This window comes from Pipistrellus hanaki, assembly GCF_964339955.1.
Source record: "Pipistrellus hanaki genome assembly, chromosome: 15".
Taxonomy (NCBI): Eukaryota; Metazoa; Chordata; class Mammalia; order Chiroptera; family Vespertilionidae; genus Pipistrellus; species Pipistrellus hanaki.
In genome coordinates this window covers 41,823,112-41,843,095 of record NC_140517.1, presented here as the reverse complement: position 1 = coordinate 41,843,095, position 19,984 = coordinate 41,823,112, and the positions used below count along the sequence as shown (strand labels likewise).

Genomic DNA, 19,984 nt, shown 5'->3' with positions numbered 1-19,984 from the left:
GCGGTTAGGAGCCAGTGGTTCCAGAATGTGAGAGGGATGTCCAACTGCTGGTTTAGGGATGATCTTCAGCAGTTAGACATCCCCTGAGTGGTCCCAGATTGTGAGAGGGTGCAGGCGGGGATGAGGGACCCCCCAGCCATGCACGAATTTTGTGTGCCATGCCACTAGTGTGTGTATGGTCCCTAGGTTTGGCCTGTAATCAGGGCCATCTTCCCTGGCTGCCCACAGCTGGCCCTGCACCTTACAGCCAATCACTCCAGTTTCCCTTTTGCCATCAGGCAATTGGAGCGTGTCAGCCAGGTAAAGGGATCTAGAGGTGGTTAGTGCGCCTCATAATGATTGGTCGAGCAGTCGTTCTGGTTATTCCACCAATCGGGTCAAAATTTGCATATTACCCTTTTAATATATAGGATATATACAGCTAATATTCTAAGTGTCCTTCCATCCATCCAACAGGTCGCTATGACACGCACGAACCACCAGGTGGCAGATGCTCAATGAAGGAGTTGTGTGACACACAGAGAATGGCACCATGGACTTGGCACCCACAAAGCAACACTCAGAAGATTCCCCCAAGTGGAACACAGGCCCTGGCACCACCCCGTAGAAAGAGCCCATCAAATCGCAGCCAATGTTGCCAAGACCCCATGGCACAAAACGCAGCGCAAGCCCAGACCAGCCCAGAAACGGTCGCTGTGGGCACCAGGTAATGACATCATATAGCAAGGCCTGGCTTTCTTGCCCTAGTGACGATTAGCCTCCTTGCAGTCTCTTCAGCCCAGAAACATGACTTGCTTTATAGCCAGGTGGAAACACTATACTGTAACCAAATATCTGTGAAGCGTTTTCCTGTGCCTCATCTCATTGGATCCTCACAGAAGTCCTGGAGTAGGTAGATATTAGACTCGGTGGAATTCTATTTTCTTTCGTTAGCAGAGAAACAGAGATTTAGAGAGCTTAAAAACTTGACCTACTGAAAAGAAATAAAAAATTGTGGACCTTGAAAATGACTTCAGGCTTTCTCATTGTGCAGAATATAGTCAAACACTGCTGCAGTTAAATATTTTACCCTTGTTCTCCCTGCGTGATCTACAATAATAATCTGCTTCATGTTGATATTTACTGCTGTGTTTCTGACAATTACCTAAAAGAAAAGTTGGGGTGCTTCATTGGGCTGAAAACATGTTTAGATAAATCAGAAAGCAGGTCTAGTTAAGCAAGTTTATTCTACATACATAAAAAGCTAAGTTGACTCATGCATGTGTGATACATATAAAGCTCTTGCTGGCTTCACTCACTAAATCACAGTCGTTGTCAATTGTGGATTTGGTTAATGCTTCTATTATAGAGAAAGGGCGAATAGCAATATAAAAATATTTCTTCTAATTAATTTCTTTTCAATGTGCATGAATTTGTGTACCAGGCCACTGGTCTGAGATAATTGGAGGAGAGAGTGTCCCAGGCTACAACTGAGCTGGAAAAAATACAGGGTAGAGGAGATGGAAGGAGGAGAAGAGAGATGGATGGGGATGGTTTGAGTCCATTTTATGGCAGAAATGCTCTGCAGCTCTAACTTTTTTCACATTAAAACATTATAATTTTGTATGGGGTAAGAACACCAAGTGTGAGCTCCGTGGATCTACTCTACAGCATAGTGACTATAATTAACAACACTGTATTTTCTTCACATTTTGAAGGCCATTTTAATAGAAACAGGTACATGAGAAAGCTACAAGACATACCAGATTAGTAAGAATCTTACACTTTCTCATTGCAATCATACTGACAGCTAAGGGTTAAATGGCCAAATGGGACTCAAATCATACATTAATCATGCATTAGCCCTGACAATATGGCTCCCCTGTTATTCCGTACACGTACCCCTATTTACATCAAAAACTCACTGTGAACAATATATGAAACCTGTGTGTAGGGGCCTATGTCTGGAATACTGGAAAGCAAATTTAGGAATGAGTCAGCTATTGTGGGAATCGATAGTTATTAGCACTATGAGCTTTTGAGTCAGACTGACTGGGCTTATACTTCAGAGACTTGTTTAAAAACAACAAGTTTTTAATAGAGTTTGGCCACCCTGGGCAATGTGGCTCAGTTAGTTGGAGCATTGTTCCATACACCAAAGGGTCAAGGGCTTGATTCCCAGTTATGGCACATATGCAGGTAGTGGGTTCAATCCTCAGTTGGGGCCCATACAGAAGGCAACTAATCAATGTTTCTCTCTCACATCAATGTTTCTCTCTCTCTCTCTCTCTCTCTCTCTCTCTCTCTCTCTCTCTCTCTCACACACACACACACACACACACACACACACACACATCAATAAAAACACATCCTCGGTGAGGATTTTAAAAACAGTGTTTGGCCCTTGAGGCACACTCAAGAACATTATTATTATTTACTGAAGGGAAGATGCACCAAATCATACGTAGGTACAGTCCCCAAGCCTAGCCTGTGATCAGGGCCATCTTCCCCGGCTGCCAGCAGCTGGTCCTGCCCCCCCCCCCACCTCAGTCCCCCATTCACCATCCAGCAATGGAAGCCTGACGGCCAGGGAGGAACCCAGAGATTGGCTGTTCCCGCCCTCTTGCCAGCCCCACCCCAGCTGCCCAACACCCCCTGTGTGTGTGGTGACTGGCAGGGTGGGTGCTTGGCCTGGTGCTACCCGCATCTCCCACCATGCACCCCGGCTCTGTCCCCCTTTGCCATTGATGATCAGAGCCTACTGGTGGGAGAAAGGGATTGAGATGTGGTCAGTCGACTCATAGTGACCGATTGAGCAGTCATTCTGGTTCTTCTGCCATTATGGTCTGTGGGTTTTTATTATATAGGATTATTATTAATACTAGTGGTCCAGTACACAAAATTTAATGCACAGGGGTGTTTCTCAGCCTGGCCTGAAACCTCACCAATCTGGGATCCCTTGGGGGATGTTTAAGCCCAATCCCTCTAGTAATCCAGGACCACTGGATCCTAACCGCTCACCTGCCTGCCTGCCTAATTGCCCCTAACCCCTCTGCCTGCTGACCTGCTTGCCCCAATCTGTCCCCCTTGTTGGCTTGATCACCCCCTACTGCCCTCACCTCTTGGAATGATCACCGCTAACAGCCTCTGCCTCGTCCCTGCCACTGTGTCTTTGTTCAGAAGGACATCCAGGAAAATCTCCTGGAAGGTCTCCCAATTTAATTAGCATATTACCCTTTTATTAATATAGATAGAGGCCTGGTGCACAGTTGGGAGCCAGCTGGTCTGCCATGAAGGGTGTACCAGAACAGGGTGGGGGTCCCCCGGGGGACAGGGCCAGCCTGGGTGAGGGGCCTGGGGCAGTTTGTAGGCTGGCCACACCCCCATCAGGCATGCCATGCCCCCACGAGGGGGCATGGCCGGCCGGGCCAAGGGCCATTTAGGGGTTGTTTGCAGGTCAGCCAAGCCCTCGGTTTGTCTGGGAGGATGTCCAGAAGTTCTCTGGAGAGAACCAAGAAGATGGCATAGGTAAACACCTAAACTGCTGCCTCTCACAACAATTTCAAAACTAAAACTAAAAGACAAAATGTCTGTCACCCACAACCACAGGAAAGCTGGCTGAGTGGAAGTTCTTCAACTAGAAGGAAAGAGAAAAGAGCATTGAGTCGTGCACAAGCACTGAAAAGATGAGGTCTGAAGGTGCACAAACCAGGCTGGTGGTGGGCGTTGCTTTTTTCAACCTGAAGGGAGACAAACACCCGATTACTCTGAAATCCAGTTTCTGGGTAGACACAGGGGAGACTCTTTTGGGGAGAAGCTGGACTGTCTGCCATCGTGTTGGAAAGTGAGGGGGCCTTGTTTGCAGAGCTTCATGCAGGAATAATTGTTTACAGTGCTGGGGCGTGCGACATGGGGACACGGTTGGAGATGCAGAGATGGCTGACTGGCAGCCATCACTGTTTGTCATGCCTTAGCCCAGTGATACCTTGAAACCCTGCCCCACACAATCTACAAACCCTCCCAAGCAGAGGATTTTGTATATGAATGGCCTTTCACACCTTAACCTAGCAAACTACAGCCCTGATCAGACAGCTCCAAAACCTCCAAACCCCAAGCAAAGAGGAGAAAACTGTAGTTATCACTATAGCTCCTGCTGGGTGGCCTCAGACAATAGCTGACCTGCACCCCACTGGAGATCCAGAAGCCAGTGTACCAGGTGGTCAGCATGAGACACCAGATTTCAACTCCTCATATCCTAAGTGACACATTCAAGAGGTAGACTCAATGAGCACCAAAGGCCCACTGATATAAGTCCTACCCCATAAGTGTGTCTCGAACTCAGCAGTTCTTCCATTATAGACACAGTGGGTCCTCACAGCCAATTAGCCTGGAGGTCAATTCCTCCCAGTGTACCAATAGCAATTAAGGCTTAATTAAACCAAGACTTTGCACTCAGCCCATCAAGGATTGTACCAAGAGTGTCTATCTCAGGAGATTGGGGAGGCTGAACTACTGGTCTCTGTGGGACACTTACCACACAAAGCCACTCCATCAACACAGGGAAGCAGCCAAAATGTGGAGACAAAGAAAGTCACGAATGAAAGAAATGGAGGAAAGCAAACTACTGGACATAGAGTTCAAAACCACATTTATTAGGTTACTCAAGAATCTTTTTTAAACTTCAGAGAAACTTGATGAGACTTCTAAGGAGCTTAGTGAGACTTTCAAGGACCTGAATGAGAATGCAAAAAAAAGGGGGGGGGGGACCAATCAGAAATTAAGCATCACTGTCTGAAATAAAGAATATACAGAAACTCAACTGTAGATCAACGTACCTCAAGAATCGAACCAAAAATCTGAAATATGAGGAAACAAAAAAATACCCAACCAGAAAAACAAAAAGAAAAAAGAATCCAAAAATATGAAGAAAGTGTAAGGAGCCTCTGGGACAACTTTAAGCATACCAACATCAGAATTATGGGGGTTCCAGAAAAGAGAGAACAAAATTTTGAAAACCTATTAGAAGAAATATTGACAGAAAACTTTCCCTACCTGGTGAAAGAAATAAACAAAAGTCCAGGAAGTGCACAGAACCCCAAACAAAAGAAATCCAAAGAGGACCACACTAAGACACATCATAATTATTGATAAAATGCCAAGGGCAAAAGACAAAGAATCTTGAAAGCAGCAAGAGAATAACAGTTAGTTACTTGCAAGGGAGTACCCCTACAAATGCCAGCTGATTGCTCAACAGAAACTACACAGGCCAGAAGGGAGTGGCAAGAAATATTCCAAGTGATGAACAGCAAGTACCTACAACCAAGATTACTCTACCCAGCAAAGCTATCATTCAGAATTGAAGGTCAGATAAAGAGCTTCGCAGACAAGAAAAAGCTAAAGGAGTTCATCACCACCAAACCAGGATTACATGAAATGCTGAAGAGTATTCTTTAAGAAGAGGAAGAAGAATAAAAGGTAAAGATAAAAATTATGAACAACAAAATGACATCAAATACATACCTACCAACAAGAGTATCTAAAAATCAAGTGAATAAAAAAATATGATGAACAGCATGGATTGATGAATATAATAGAATCAGGGACATAGAAAGGGAGTGGACTGACAATTCTCAGAGGGAAATGGTCTGAGGGGTACAGGAAGAGATTGGACAAATATCTTATACCTATGGATGAAGACAGTGGCAGGGGGTAAGGGTATGGGGTAAGGTGGGGAATCAGATGGAGGGGAGCTATGGGGACACCTGTAATATTCTGAACAATAAAGATTTATTTATTTAAATAAAAAACACAAAAGATCTCTGGAAGGACTCCTGGTCTAATTACTGTATTACCCTTTTATAGGTATATATTATTATTAATTTTATCATCCAACCCATTTCTGGTGCACTTTCTTCCACCTCAGTCTAAGCCTCTCTCCCCTCCCTTACCTCCACTTTCAGGATTTCCCCCTTGTAGAATTGCACAGGTACCAGCAAAGATAAGAAGGATCCCAGCACGCAGAGCCATAGCTGCTGGCCTTCCTGTGACTGATGGATGTCAGCCCCTGCTGACTTTTATATAACGTGCTTCCCTCACACCACCCCCTGCAACCAGATAAGAATCAACCTCCTCAAGGCAGTGCATGTGAGTTTCTAAGCCGGAGAGCATGAAGTTCAAGATTATCTCTCAGTTGAAATCACAAGATGTTGACTCAAGGCTTAATGTCCCTGTGTCTCAGAAGCTTAAAATGCATTTAAAATGAGGCATAGATGTTTGTAAAATTCCTCTGTTTTAGTGTTTCATGACCAGGCAAAAGGGAGAGGGAAAGATAAAAAGGACCTCTGCATCACAGGGTATTCAACCCCATGGATATGGACTATACCTTAGTAAAGGCCAAGGAAGCAGGAGGTGGAGGTGGGCAAAGAGGGAAGGGGGTCTCCTGCAATAATGTCAACATTAAAAAATTTTTAATTAAAAAAAAAATACTAAAATGGCCCCGCTGGCATGGCTCAGTGGTTGAACATTGACCTGTGAACCAGGAGATCACAGTTCGAATCCCGGTCAGGACATATGCCCTGGTTGCAGGCTTGATCCCCACTAGGAAGCTTGCAGGAGGCAACCAATCAGTGATTCTCTCTCATCGTTCATGTTTCTCTCACTCTTCCTCTCCCTTCCTCTCTGAAATCAATAAAAAGTATTTTTAAATACTAAAATGAATAAAAAAATAAATTAAAAAAAGAGCAAAAGCCATTTGATTTCCTGACTGTAGACCCCAGATTGAGAGCCCAACAAGTTCGCCTGTTAGAGTCTCAGAGAAGTGTGAGAAGACAGCCATGCAATTCTCCATTTAGGAGGAAACTGAGGCTCAGGGAACTCCTCAAGGGCACAGGGTGAGTTAAAACCACCCAGCTGCCCAACCTGGTTTTACTCAGTGGATAGAATGTGGGCCTGAGGACTGAAGGGTCTCAGGTTCAATCTGGACGAAAGCACATATCTCCATTCTGGGCTTGATACCCAGCCCTGGTAGGACAAGTGTGGGAGGCAACCAACCCATGTGACTCTCACATCAATGTTTCTCTCTCTGTCTCTCCCCCTCCCTTCCACTCTCTCTAAAAATCAATGCAAAAATATCCCTGGGTGAGTATTAACCTAGAAACATTTTTTAATAACTAAATGAATAAAACCACCAGCCTCAGGGACATTTTCAGAGTAAGTTTCCCTGACACATTCACCCTTGACCATATTTATCTCCTCCAAAAGGCTTCCCTACAATGGCTCAAAATTCAAGTAACACTGGAAACACAGCTCATTTTCTGGACCATAAAGGCCTAGACCCCTCATCTACTTGTTATGAAATGCTTCTCTTCCTCTGAGCCTCAGTTTCCTCACTTGCAAAATGTAGGTCACAATCCCTTTCTCTCAGGGCTTTGAGCTGGTGTGGATGCTCTACAGACAGCAGGTGCTCTGTAAAAGCCACCTCACTCTGGTGCGAATCCATGGGCCATTTGTTTACCATAGTGAACAAAGAATAAAATACTTAGAAATGGATTTAGCAAAAGAAATTTAAAAATATACTCCGCAAACTACAGTACATGGTTGAAAGACATTAAAGAAGACCTATCCCAGATAGCTGGGCTCAGTGGTTGAACATCAACCTATGAACCAGGAGGTCACAGTTCAATTCCAGGTCAGGGCACATGTCCAGGTTGCAGGTTCGATCCTCAATAGGGGCTATGTAGGAGGCAGTTGAGCAATGAGTCTCTTTCATCATTGATGTTTCTATTTCTCTCTCCATCTCCTTTTCTCTCTTAAATCAATAAAAATATATTATTTCTAAAAATAAAAAGAATGAAATGCCCTGACCAGTGTGGGCATCATCCATGCACCTAAAGGTTGCTGGTTCAATTCCCAATCAGGGCAGTTGCAGGTTCAATCCTCAGTAGGGAGCATGCAGGAGGCAGCCAATGGGTGTTTCTCTCTCATATCAATGTTTCTCACTTTCTCTCCCCTTCTCTTCCTCTCTCTCCAGAAAAATCAATGAAATATATTTCTAAATGACGCAATCATACATACCACATAAATAAACCTTGAAGACATTATGCTAAGTGAAAGAAAACAGGTGCCAATGCAACATGTGCTACGACTCCATTTATATAAAATATCCAAAATAGCCATAACCGGTATGGCTCAGTAGATAGAGCATCGGCCTGCAGACTCAAGGGTCCGGGGTTCAATTCTGGTCTAGGGCATGTACCTTGGTTGCAGGCACATCCCCAGTGGGGGCTATGCAGGAGGCAGCTGATTGATGTTTCCCTCTTATCGATGTTTCTAACTATCCCTCTCTCTTTGCCTTCCTCTCTATACAAAATCAATAAAATAGATTTTTTTCTAAATGTCCAAAATAGGCAAGTCTGTAAAGACCAAATCCATTAGTGCTTGCCAAAGCCTGGGAGGTGGGAAGTGGAGAACTAATGATGGGCCCTGGGTTTCTCTTGCAGTGAATGAATCTGTTCTAAAATTAATTGTGATGATGAGTGCACAGCTATGAATAGGCCAAAGACCATTGAATTGTATACCTTAAATCAATAAGTTGTGTGACATGTGAATTGCATTACTACAAAGCTGTTCTCAGAAAATGGCAGGTGGAAACATTTGAGATCTTCTTCCCCGGCATATGCTGTTAATTCGGCTCCACTAAACTCTTATAAGATGTATCCACAATAAAATAAACTAATGAAAATTTTAAAAACTGGGAAGGCATTCCTAAAGGTCATTTCACATTTTACAGCAGATTTGACAGAGGCCCACATGGTATCCCCGCCCCTGGCTTTATGGGGGACCTCCTTCTGGCAGCCTGGTCAGGAACCTCAGAATCCAGGTCTGCTTTATGCATTTTCTGGCTAGAACGACCTTGGGGAAAGATTTTAATTGCTCTGGCCCTGTCTTGTCATCTATAAAATGAAAATACCAATAACTTTGATCCCTAGTTTTGTTACCAGATTCAAACCAGAAAACATACGTTAATAATTAAAAGCTCCCTGGCCAGTGTGGCTCAGGTGGTTGGGCCATTGTCCCTGTACACCGAGAGGTGGCAGGTTTGATTTCTGATCAGGGCACATACCCAGGTTGCAGGTTCCATCATGATTGATGTTCTCACATTGATGTTTCTCTCTCTCTCTTCCTTTCTCTCTAAAATAAATAAGCATATTCCTTGGTGAAGATTAAAAAAAAAATTGTTCAAAGGACCAAATGGAAATTTTGGAGTTTAAAAGTATGATGATGCCAGAAAACCGGTTTGGCTCAGTGGATAGAGCATCAACCTGTGGACTGCAATGTCCCAGGTTTGATTCCGGTCAAGGGCATGCACCTTGGTTGTGGGCACATCCCCAGTGGGGAGTGTGCAAGAGGAAGATGATTTATGATTCTCTCTCATCAATGTTTCTAATTCTCTATCCCTCTCTCTTCCTCTCTGTAAATAAATCAATAGAATATATATATTTTAAAGTATGATGATGAAAATTAAAAACTCACTTGAAGGACTCAAAAGCAGATCTGATCTAGCAAAAAAAAAAATGTTGGCAAACTTGATAAGTGAATAAAAGTATCCAATCTGAAGAGAAGAAGGAATAAAAATGAACTGAACCTCAAAGACCTGTGGGACACCATCAATAGAACAAAAGACACATAATGGAAGTAGGAGAAGGAAAAGAAAAGGGCAGAAGTAAGATCAGTTTGGGGAGTACTGGCATCTTAACAGTGTTGTCTCCTCACCACACACATGGGATGTCTTGCCACTGATTTAGGTCTTTTTCCATTTCTTTCTGCAATGCTCCGTAGACATCAACCATGTGGATTCTATGATGTGTAAATTATACTTCAATAAAGCAAGAGTGAAAAGGAGACTAACAGGAAGTTTCTTGTTTACTTACACTGGGTCCCACGATCTGGAACATTATTCAGTCAGCAGGAGAGATGGACATTGTGTTTTTCCTTTCCAGGCATTGAAGTTTCTTAATGGTAGCCAGAAAGCCCTAGGCATCTCTCCTGGAGTCTATCTATGTACTTCCTGCATCGACCTCATAAATTTTCATGATTCCCTATCGAGCTAAGAAAACCGGGCAGACTTCCTCCCTTGTTGCTCCAAGCCTGTGTCCTGCAGGCCCAGCTTACTAGCTCTGCTCCTGACTACACCCCGGGTGGGCCTGGGTGGGGTGTGATGCCTCCTCTCCTGGGCTGTGAATACATGTGATTAGATGCTGCTGTCCATCTGGTCTGTGCCCTGGTGGATGCTGTGCATGGGGTCATCTCATACTATTTCAGGTGTGGTGTCCCTCCCTGACCAATGGTGTGACCAGGAGATGATCAGAACAACATAGCTATTTCCTTCACAGTCCTACCAGCGCTGTGGAAAGAGTGGGTCAGTCCCAATATATATTTTATTGATTTTTGTATAGAGAGGAAGGGAGAGGGTGCTCAATCACTGAAGACTACGACAGGGTTGGAGCTTGGAAGCTCTGCTAGTACTTCTAGCACAGGGTAAGAGCGCCTGGGGAGGAAGAGAAAACACAGGGATGAGTATGGAAGGACAGAGCTGGATAGAGAAATGGAGTCAGGTGATATGGAGAGGACAGAGGAGATGTGAAGGGGTCTGAGAAGGAGGAAGGAGACAGGAAGAGGGGTGAGGAGCAGTGGTTTAGACAGGAAAGAAAAGGGAGGAAAAATAAAAAGAGTAAAAGACAAAGAGAGAATGCAAAAAATGGAGAGAGGAGAATTAGAAAAGGAAGAAGAAACAGAGATTGCAGATAACACATGGAAGGAAGGATTGGGGAGGATTTGGGGTAAGAGAAAGTGGAAGGAGAGAAGGCGGGAAGGGAAGAGAGAGTACATTGCACAGTCTTTTTTTTAAAATATATTTTTGTTGATTTTAGAGAGGAAGGGAGAGGGAGATAGAGGTAGAAACATCAATGATGAGAGAGGATCATTGGTTGGCTGCCTCCTGCACGATTCACAATGAAGATTGAGCCTGCAACCAGGGCATGTGTCCTTGACCTGAATTGAACCTGGAACCTTTCAGTCCACAGGCTGATGCTCTATCCACTGAGCCAAACCAGGTAGGGCCAATGCACAGTCTTTTGAAGGAGTGTGAGAGAGCCAGAGTAGAGAGCAGGAAGAAACGGAGAAAAGAAACACTCCAGGGGCCTGATAAGAAGAAATAAATAGAACTCATTCACATTGACATCAAGACCATGTTTCATGTCTTTTGAGGGACCCTACGGACAGCCGTGGATCCAGTCAAGTCTTTGAAACAGAAGGGCAGAAAGCCAAGACATCTCAAGCATGGAAGGCATTCTCTGAGTGACAGAGGTGACATCCTTTCCCTGCAACTCAAGACCCCTTGCCCAGCAATAAAATGATTTCTCTGCAGGCACGACTTTGTTATCCTTTCCTGAAAGAAACCATCTTTTAGGTGGGAGGTGGTCTGCATGACCAGCTGGATCTCACAGGATCTTCACATCCGGCCCTCCCCTCCTCCAGACCCTGAAGCATCAGCACACATCATAGCTGTCTTTTCTGTGGCCTTGATTGAATGGCAAAGGTGTGGAGATGCCAGAGAGGGCTGATGCCTGCCATAGACGGTTTGTCTTTCCTGACTTCACTAAAATGTTATTTCTTTCTGGAGATATTCCCTGACTCCTTAAACAGAAGGATCTCTGGTCATGTTCTCTCAGCCTTTCACTCTCTATTTGCAATTAAACTGCCCATTCCCTCGGGGGGAGGGGGGACAGTGGAATCTAATCATTGGGAAGACAAGATAGGCTGTATTGTTTGTCCTGGCATCCGTCTGAAGTGCAGACCTGACACATACTTTGCCCTCAGACACTTTTCAAAAGGCATATATTTCTTTCAGTAAATAGTTGGGTGCCAAGGAAACACAAATTCACAGGTGCCAGTAGTAAAGGGCCTGGAAGCCGGAGGCTAACCTGTGTTCTGGGGCCTGAGCAGCCCAGGGAGAGATGTATCAGTGGCTGTGGGAGCTTTAAATAGCTAGTGAGGTCACCGTTCATGGCCCATCTAATGCTGGGGTTAGTAATTGAGATTATAACTTAAAACTGAGTCATTATAAGGCAATCCAGTTAAGGAAAATGAGCCACGTGGGGCTGCGTGGGCTCCGTGGGAACTGAAAGTCACGGTGACAGAAAGGAGCTGAGGGGCTGCTGTCCACTCACTGGGAGGTCAGAGGAAAAGGGGGCCTCGGAGACAGGTTCAGGGGGAGACCTGGGATGAGCTGCTGCCTCCAATTGCTCCCCTTCTTGCAAGTCTTGTGGGGACCCTTGGAGTTTAGGAGATGTATGCCTGAGAGGGAGAAAGGCTCCTCATCAGACGTTTGATTTATTAACTTATGTAGTTACATCCGAACAGACTCACAGCACCGGGGGATTATAATCTATCACAGTCATGGTTTGTTCTCATGTTCAAATTGTCCCCAGTTTGACCTGTGGGAGCTCCTGTGAGCTGGTCGCTGAGTCCTTTCAACCTGTCCCCATCCTTTTTTTTTTCTTCCTAATATATTTTATTGATTTTTTTTTTTTACAGAGAGGAAGGGAGAGGGAGAGTCAGAAACATCGATGAGAGAGAAACATCAATCAGCTGCCTCCTGCACTCCTCCCACTGGGATGTGCCCACAATCAAGGTACATGCCCTTGACTGGAATCGAACCTGGGACCCTTCAGTCTGCAGGCCTATGCTCTATCCACTGAGCCAAACTGGGCAGGGTCCCATCATTCTTTGAGCTTTTTTTTTTTTTTCTTCCTGTCACAACAAGACCTGCCAGGCTTGCCTTGTCTTTTGACAGTGCCCGTCCTATAATTAGCCTCTACGCCAGGAAGCCCTGGGACATTTCCCTGGAGGTTCACATTTATTTTTTTATTTTTGTTAATCCTCACCCAAGGATATTTTTCCCCCCACACTGATTTCTGAGAGTGGAAGGGAGAGGAAGAGACACACACACAGAGAGACATCGATGTGAGAGAGACATAGGTTTGCTGCCTCCTGCACCCTCCCTGACCTGGGCTGGGAGGCAACCGAGATACGTGCCCTTGGCTGGAATGGGATCCTTCAGTCAGAGGGCCTGTGCGCAAGCCGGCTCGGGCTGGAGGATGACACCGTTTGGGACTAGTGGCAGCGGTTGTTGCTGTTGGGTTCCTGTTGCACCAGGGTTTCTCAGTGGACAGAAGTAGGAAATATGGATATATTCTCACACACACGTACATCTATATTTATTCCACATCTACCTCTAGATCTTGGAAATCCTGAGGCTACTCTATCTCCAATCCAACCCCTCACTATAGGGTCATTCTAGTTTCCTCCCTTTGCATAATTGCAGTCCGTGAGTGAGAACTCTGGCTCTCAGTGTCCCTGATACACTTACTTCTGTGCTCAATTCCCCTGGAAGCAGCCAGTCTGTTACAGCCGCCCCTGCCCACACCCCTAGGTGGATGCCGCTCACCCCACCCTATTCTGAGTCCTGCACCCCCTCTCCCTCCCCCCTCCGGACACCTGCTTGCTTCTGTTCAGGAAGGGAAAGGAGAGGGCGACAAGGTGAGAGCTTAATGTGTTTCAAATAGACCTTTGTTTTGCTCTTCCAATTGCTACTCCTAGCTGTGCTTTCTTTCCTTTCCTCTTTCTTCTTAAAAAAGATTCTGCGTAACTTGTGTTCTTTGGTTGAACTGGACAGAGCTTTAAAATCTTTTCAGCCCCAGATGGTTTTGCTCAGTGGACAGAGCGTTGGCCTGTGGACTGAAGGGTCCTGGGTTCGATTCTGATCAAGGGCACCTGCCCAGTGTGCAGGGGTGGTATGAGGCGTGCAGGAGGGAGCTGATCAATGATTCTCTCTCATCTTTGATGTTTCTGTCTCTCTCCTTTCCCTTCCTCTCTGAAATCAATAAAAATGTATTTAAAAATAAATAAATAAGTAAATAAATAAAATGTTTTTGGCACAGCACTCACTAAAACAGGAGTCAGAGGAAGAGAAGCGAAAGGAGGAGATGGAGGAAGGACACAAAGGGCAGGGAATCCAGGCAGATGGAAAGCAAGAGGGCGAAAAATGACCTCATCTGCTGCCCAGGTTTTTCCCGAAGTTTGATCTTTGAGGGCCATGTTTACTCTTGAGAAATGGATTTCAATACCAGGCAGGGCTGGCTGGGACAAGGCAGAGGCGGGAGACAGGTGGGAGCGTCTGCCTGAACTGGCCTTGCTGGTTTCCCTTCTCCCGGGTTTGTGTTTTTAAGGACGGGTTCCTTTCATTTTAATTACGTACGAAACACATGGAAACCTCTTCGCCGTGGAACAAACATGCAAGCCATCCGCAGAGAGCAAAAAGCCGCTGTGAGAAACCGGCAGTCAGCCAGCGGCTGAGGGGGAATTTGAGCGCAGTTTGGGAATGCTTTGCACAAGGACAGGCAGTTTTCTTCCGAGGAATTCATCGTGGGAGATGGGTTCACATGGCTGACACAAGGTCTGAATTAAATGATCTGAATGCCAGTAGCATTGGTAATGGCAAAAAACTAGGAATATCCCGGAGGTTTATTAAGAGGGGACTGGGTAAGACAGTAGGATGCTTTATGGACATTGAACACAACATGTCAAGGGTATTATGCTAAGTGAAAGAAGTCAGATAGATAGATAGATAGATAGATAGATATATAGATAGAAACAAATGCCATATGATTTTCCTTATATGTGGGATCAAAAGAAAAATCAAACACAAACAAATGAGGACAGACTCATAAATACTGAGGACCGTCTGATGGTTGCCAGCGGGGAGAGAGGTTTGGGGGCGAAGTGAAAAAAAAAAGCAAAGGCATTAAGAAGTACAAACCGGACGAAACCGGTTTGGCTCAGTGGCTAGAGCGTCAGTCTGCAGACTGAAGGGTCCCAGGTTCAATTCCGGTCGGGGTCATGTAGCTTGGTTGCGGGCACATCTCCAGTGGGGGGTGTGCAAGAGGCAGCTGATCGATGATTCCCTCTCATCAATGTTTCTAACTCTCTATCCCTTCCTCTCTGTAAAAAAATCAATTAAAAAAAATATATAAAAGAAAAGAAAAAAAAGTACAAACCGGCAGTTACAAAATGGTCACAGGACGTAAAGTCCAGTATCGGGAATATGCAGTTAATCATCTCGTAATAACTGTGTATAGTGTCAGATGCATACTAGACTTACCAGGATCACTAACATTTGAAATGAATATCATATTGAATGCCTACTATAATTGAAAAAAAAGAAAAACAAACTCTAAATGCAACACATGTAAAACACAACAAACCACCAGGCACATTTATAAGTACTCATCTGGAGAGATTTTGATGTTGGTCATGAAAAAAAAAAAAAAAAAAAGCAAAAGCAAGATGCAGAATAGTGTGCCACCACTGATTAAAAAATGATCTCTGGCCGAAATCAAATCACCGGTTTGGCTCAGTGGATAGAGCGTCGGCCTGCGGACTGAAGGGTCCCGGGTTTGATTCCGGCCAAGGACATGTACCTTGGTTGCGTGCACATTCCCAGCGGTGATTTTCTCTTATCGATGCTTTTAGCTCACTATCCCTCTCCCTTCCTCTCTGTAAAAAAATCAATAAAATATATGTAATAAATGAAAAAAAATGATCTCTGTTTGAGTGTAGATATTTCAGGAAATACTCACAAGGCAATAAATGCTCTTGCCTCTGGAAAGGAGTGGGGGTGGGAGGGGGCTTTTCCATCCTTCCTGTGTGATCTTGGACAATCCAGGGTCTTCTCTGAGCCTCAGTTTCCCTGTTTGGAAAGGGAAGGTGATTAGAGGAGGGACTGGAATTTTATTTCCCACACCCAGGAGACCTGCCCGGCCACAGAAACAAGAGCAGAAGCGACAAGGGTGCGTCCAGGTGCAAGCATTTGAGCGGATGTTCTCTGCTCTGTCGGCGTGACCACCAACCTTCCCAAGGGCAGGGCCGGGTGGGGAGTGAGGACAATGTGGAGGAGGGCCCTCGGAGCCCGTGACAAATGTCAGCCAACGAGTGAGGAATATACCTTGTTTGTTTTGAGCAGCTGGGTCTGGAGTTGTTTGTCACTGCATCGACACTGGCGCCCCCCCCCCCCACTTGCTCTGCAGCCGGCCTGCTTGCAGATCTGGTCCAGGCCTCCCACCAGCTGTATGTACCCCTTTCCCGCTTCCCAACGCTGTCAGGACAAGGTGCAGATGCTTCTGAGGCTCTGGAGGCCAGCCCTGCCCTTCAGCATTGAGCACACTGCTTCCGGCTTATCTTCAACCCTCGCCCCTGGTGACATTCCTGTGAGCACCGCACTCTGCTGTTGGGAGCCATCAGAGTTGAGACAAGCAACTCCGTCTTAAGAAAATACAGCTCCATCTTAGAATTAAGTTCCTTCTAGCAGAAGTTATGCGGTGCCTTGCGGGTTTGGCCAGAAGATAAAGATTAACCTGCTGCTTAGCACATCTTGCTTCAGAGGATCTCTGCAACTCCCCTTCCTGATCCTCCCCCATAGCTAGCCCGGCCTTGGAATGTTACGCCGCCTTGGCAGTTAGCCAATCCTGTGTTGCCAAGTACCTTACCACCTTGTCACTCAGTGCCTAAACCAATTATACACTGCCACAGACCCCGCTGCGAAAGTAACCCTGCCCCCCTTTGTTCCTGCTGTATATATACTGCTATTCCAAAAATAAAGTTTGAGGCTTGATCAGAACTTTGTCTTATCTCCATTTCCCCTGTCCCTTCTTTTCATCCTCCACAGGTCCTCCCTCTCCCCACGTTGTTGTGCCCCGCGGGTTGGGGCACTCTGCTGCCTCTCCAGCCTCTCTGAGTTCCTTCTCCTGCCTCTCTCTGCCTGGCTGACACCTGCTCAGCCCAGGGAGCCCTCTCCGGTGTGGATCAGGTGCCTCCTCTGCAGCTCCCCTGCCCCAGGGCTCCCCCATAACTGTCCTGATGCCGTCACATCATCTCTCTCTGACAACAAGTCTCTCTCTGCCCCTGGATTTCAGTGTCCGAGGGCAATGCCAGGGCTGTTTGTAGCTCTGGCTGCTCACGTCAGGGCCAGACGCAGAGGAGGGTGTCAGTAAACGTCTGGTGACTGAATAATAGAGGAGCTCGGATGCGCAGCAGATGTCTCCGCTGCAGGGTTTTGCACCAGAGGCTGCGGCCTCCGCCTCTGCCTTCCCAGTTTCCTACGGAAAGGCCGACTTTCCCTGGAGCGGGGCCTGGGCCCTGGGCCCCGGCAGCATTCCTGCCCGAGCGGCAGGGACAGTTCCTTCTTATTTGTTTAGTTTTCAGGTAAAGTGTACACACACTGAGATGCACAAAGGCTAAGTGCACTGTGAAAGGAGTTATGACTGATGTGTAGACCTGTGCCAGCCCAGTCCCTGTCAGAGCATTAGCCATTTCAGAAGGTTCTCTCCCACCCCCTCCCGGTCAATCTCTGCATGTCAGAGAGCAGTAGGGGAGGTGGGAGTAACAGGGTAGGAAAAGGCGACCAGACCTTCAAGAACCTCTTACACCATTGTGAGGAATTTAAAAAAAAAATCAATGTTATTATTAGTATCCTTATTATCCTCTTAACAATTAGACCAATAATAGTAAGAGTGTGCTGGATCTTTTTTGTTTGCTTTTTCAAACCCACTCTCTGCCTTTCCCTGTTATACTTGGGCTGATCTGTATGGACTACACTGGCCTTTCTTTCTTTTTTTTAATTTTTATTATTTTTTCTTCTTTCTTTCTTTCTTTCTTTCTTTCTTTCTTTCTTTCTTTCTTTCTTTCTTTTTTTTAAAATGGAACTCTATTGTTTATATTATTACAAAGGTTCCTCATTTCTTCCCCCCTCCACCAGGTTCCCACCCCACCCTCCGTCCCCTCCCTACCCCCCACTGTCCTCATCCATAGGTGCACAGTTTATGTTCAGTCTCTTTCCTCATCCACCACTCCCCCCCTCCCCCCCAAGAACTGTCAGTCCACTTCCCTCAGGTATCTCCGACTCTACTACAATCAACAGCTAATATTGTTCATTAGGTTTTTCAATCTCCTTTTTTTTTTTTTTTTTTAAATTAATAAACTTTTACACTTCTAAGAATAAATTTTAAAATCTAATAATTTTAAGCCTTGTTTTTTCTGCCCTGGTAATTGAGAAGCAAACTTGTTTACATGTAAACTTGCCCTTAGGCTATCAAAAGGTGTGGCCATTCAAATGTAAATGAACTCATTGTTTAAAGATAGCTGCTGGTTGGAATTGGATTACCTGTTCTGGGTGGGAAGGGCTTGTCCTCCCCTTTCTCCATTAAAATTAAGGTGTTAGCTTTAAAAACTCTTTTTGGCAAGAGACCTTAAACTTTCAGAACTTTAAATTTTTCAGGTAGTAAATCAGTTTCTTAGCATTTTCTCAAATCAATAATACCTCCACATGCCCAAGGATATTCTTCACACAAAAGACATTTCCAAATAGATCAACCAACCTCATCCAGACCACACACAAGGCACTCACAGATCAACACCCCAGCGCTATACTAACTCAACACATTCAGATCTAAGCCTTCATCACTTGATTCAGCAGACCCTCAAGTTCCCCCAAAAGTTTCCAGCCATGTCTGAGAGGCAGCCCTGCGGCATGGGCAGGCAAGGAGCGAGCTGTTCCAGGCCTGGCTGCTCCGGGCCTGGCATCTGTTGTTCTGGTCCGGTCCACAACCAGCTGCTCCAGGTCTGGCCACTGCTGCTCCTGGCATGGTTGCTGCTGCTCCAGGCCTGGCTGCTCCCGGCCTCGCTGCTGCTGCTGCTGTTCCGGGCCTGGATACTACCAACCCGGCTGCTCTGGGCCCGGCTGCTCTGGGCCTGGTTGCTCCCGGCCTGGCAGCTCTAGGCTTGGCTGCTGCTGCTCTGGGCCTGGATGCTCCTGACCCGGCTGCTCTGGGCCTGGATGCTCCGGGCCTGGATGCTCCCAGCCTGGCTGCTACTGGCCTGGCTGCTGCTGCTCTGGCTGATCCCGACCCAGCTGCTCTGGGCCTGAATGCTCCAGGCCCGGCAGCTCCCGACATGGCTGCTCCCGGTTAGGTTGCTGCTGCTCTGGGCCCGGTCGCTCTGGGCCTGGCCACTCCCAACCTGGTTGCTGCTGTTCAGGCCTGGCTACTCCCGACCCAGATGCTCCTGGCCCGGCCGCTCTGAGCCCGGCTGCTGCTGCTCCAGGCCTGGAGCTCCCCACCTGGCTGCTCCGGGCTTGGTTGCTGCTGCTCTGGGCACGGCTGCTCTGGGCCTGGCCGCTCCCGACCTGGCTGCTGCTGCTTTGTGCCTGGCTACTCCTGACCCGGCTGCTCTGGGCCCGGCTGCTCCAGGATCGGCCGCTCCCAGCTTGGCTGCTGCTGCTCCGGGACTGGCAGCTCCCGACCTGGCTGCTCTTGGCTTGGTAGCTCCTGCTATGGGCCCTGCCGCTCCGGGCCTGGCTGCTCCTGACCTAGCTGCTCCATACTTGGTTGTTGCTGCTCTGGGCTTGGCTTCTCCCGACCAGTCTGCTCTGGGCCCGGCATCTCCGGACCTGGAATCTCCTGGCCTGGCTGCTCCAAACCTGGCTGCTGCTGCTCTGGGCCTGGCTGCTCCTGGCCCAGCTGCTCTGGGTCAGGCTGCTCCTGGCCTGCATGCTCCTGGCCTGGCCGCTGGCTGCTCTGGGCCTGGCTGTTTCGGGTCAGGCTGCTCCTGGCCTGCATGCTCCTGGCCTGGCCGCTGCTGCTCTGGGCCTGACTATTCCCGACCCGGCTGCTCTGGGTTTGGCTGAACAGGGCCCGGCCGCTCTGGGCCTATTTGATCCGGTCTGCCTGGTCTGGGCCTGGCTTGCGCTGCTCTGGGCCTGGCTGCTCCAGGCCTGGCCGCTCCAGGTCTGGCCCCTCCCGACCTGGCTGCTGCTGCTCTGGGCCTGGCTGCTCCCGACCCAGCTGCACTGGGTCCGGCTGGTCCGGGCCTGTAGCTCCAAGCCTGGATGCTC

The 19,984-nt window shown here is 47.0% G+C and overlaps 2 long non-coding RNA genes across 2 annotated transcripts in view; one reads left to right on the top strand and one right to left on the bottom strand.

The window, feature by feature from the left end:
- Positions 1-19,984, bottom strand: part of LOC311609981 — a 530,187-nt gene that overhangs the window by 3,054 nt on the left and 507,149 nt on the right. The window lies entirely within an intron of this gene.
- LOC311609987 lies at positions 10,457-11,403 on the top strand. Its single transcript, XR_014792886.1, has 2 exons — positions 10,457-10,515; positions 11,245-11,403. It is a non-coding gene; the product is annotated as an uncharacterized lncRNA (long non-coding RNA).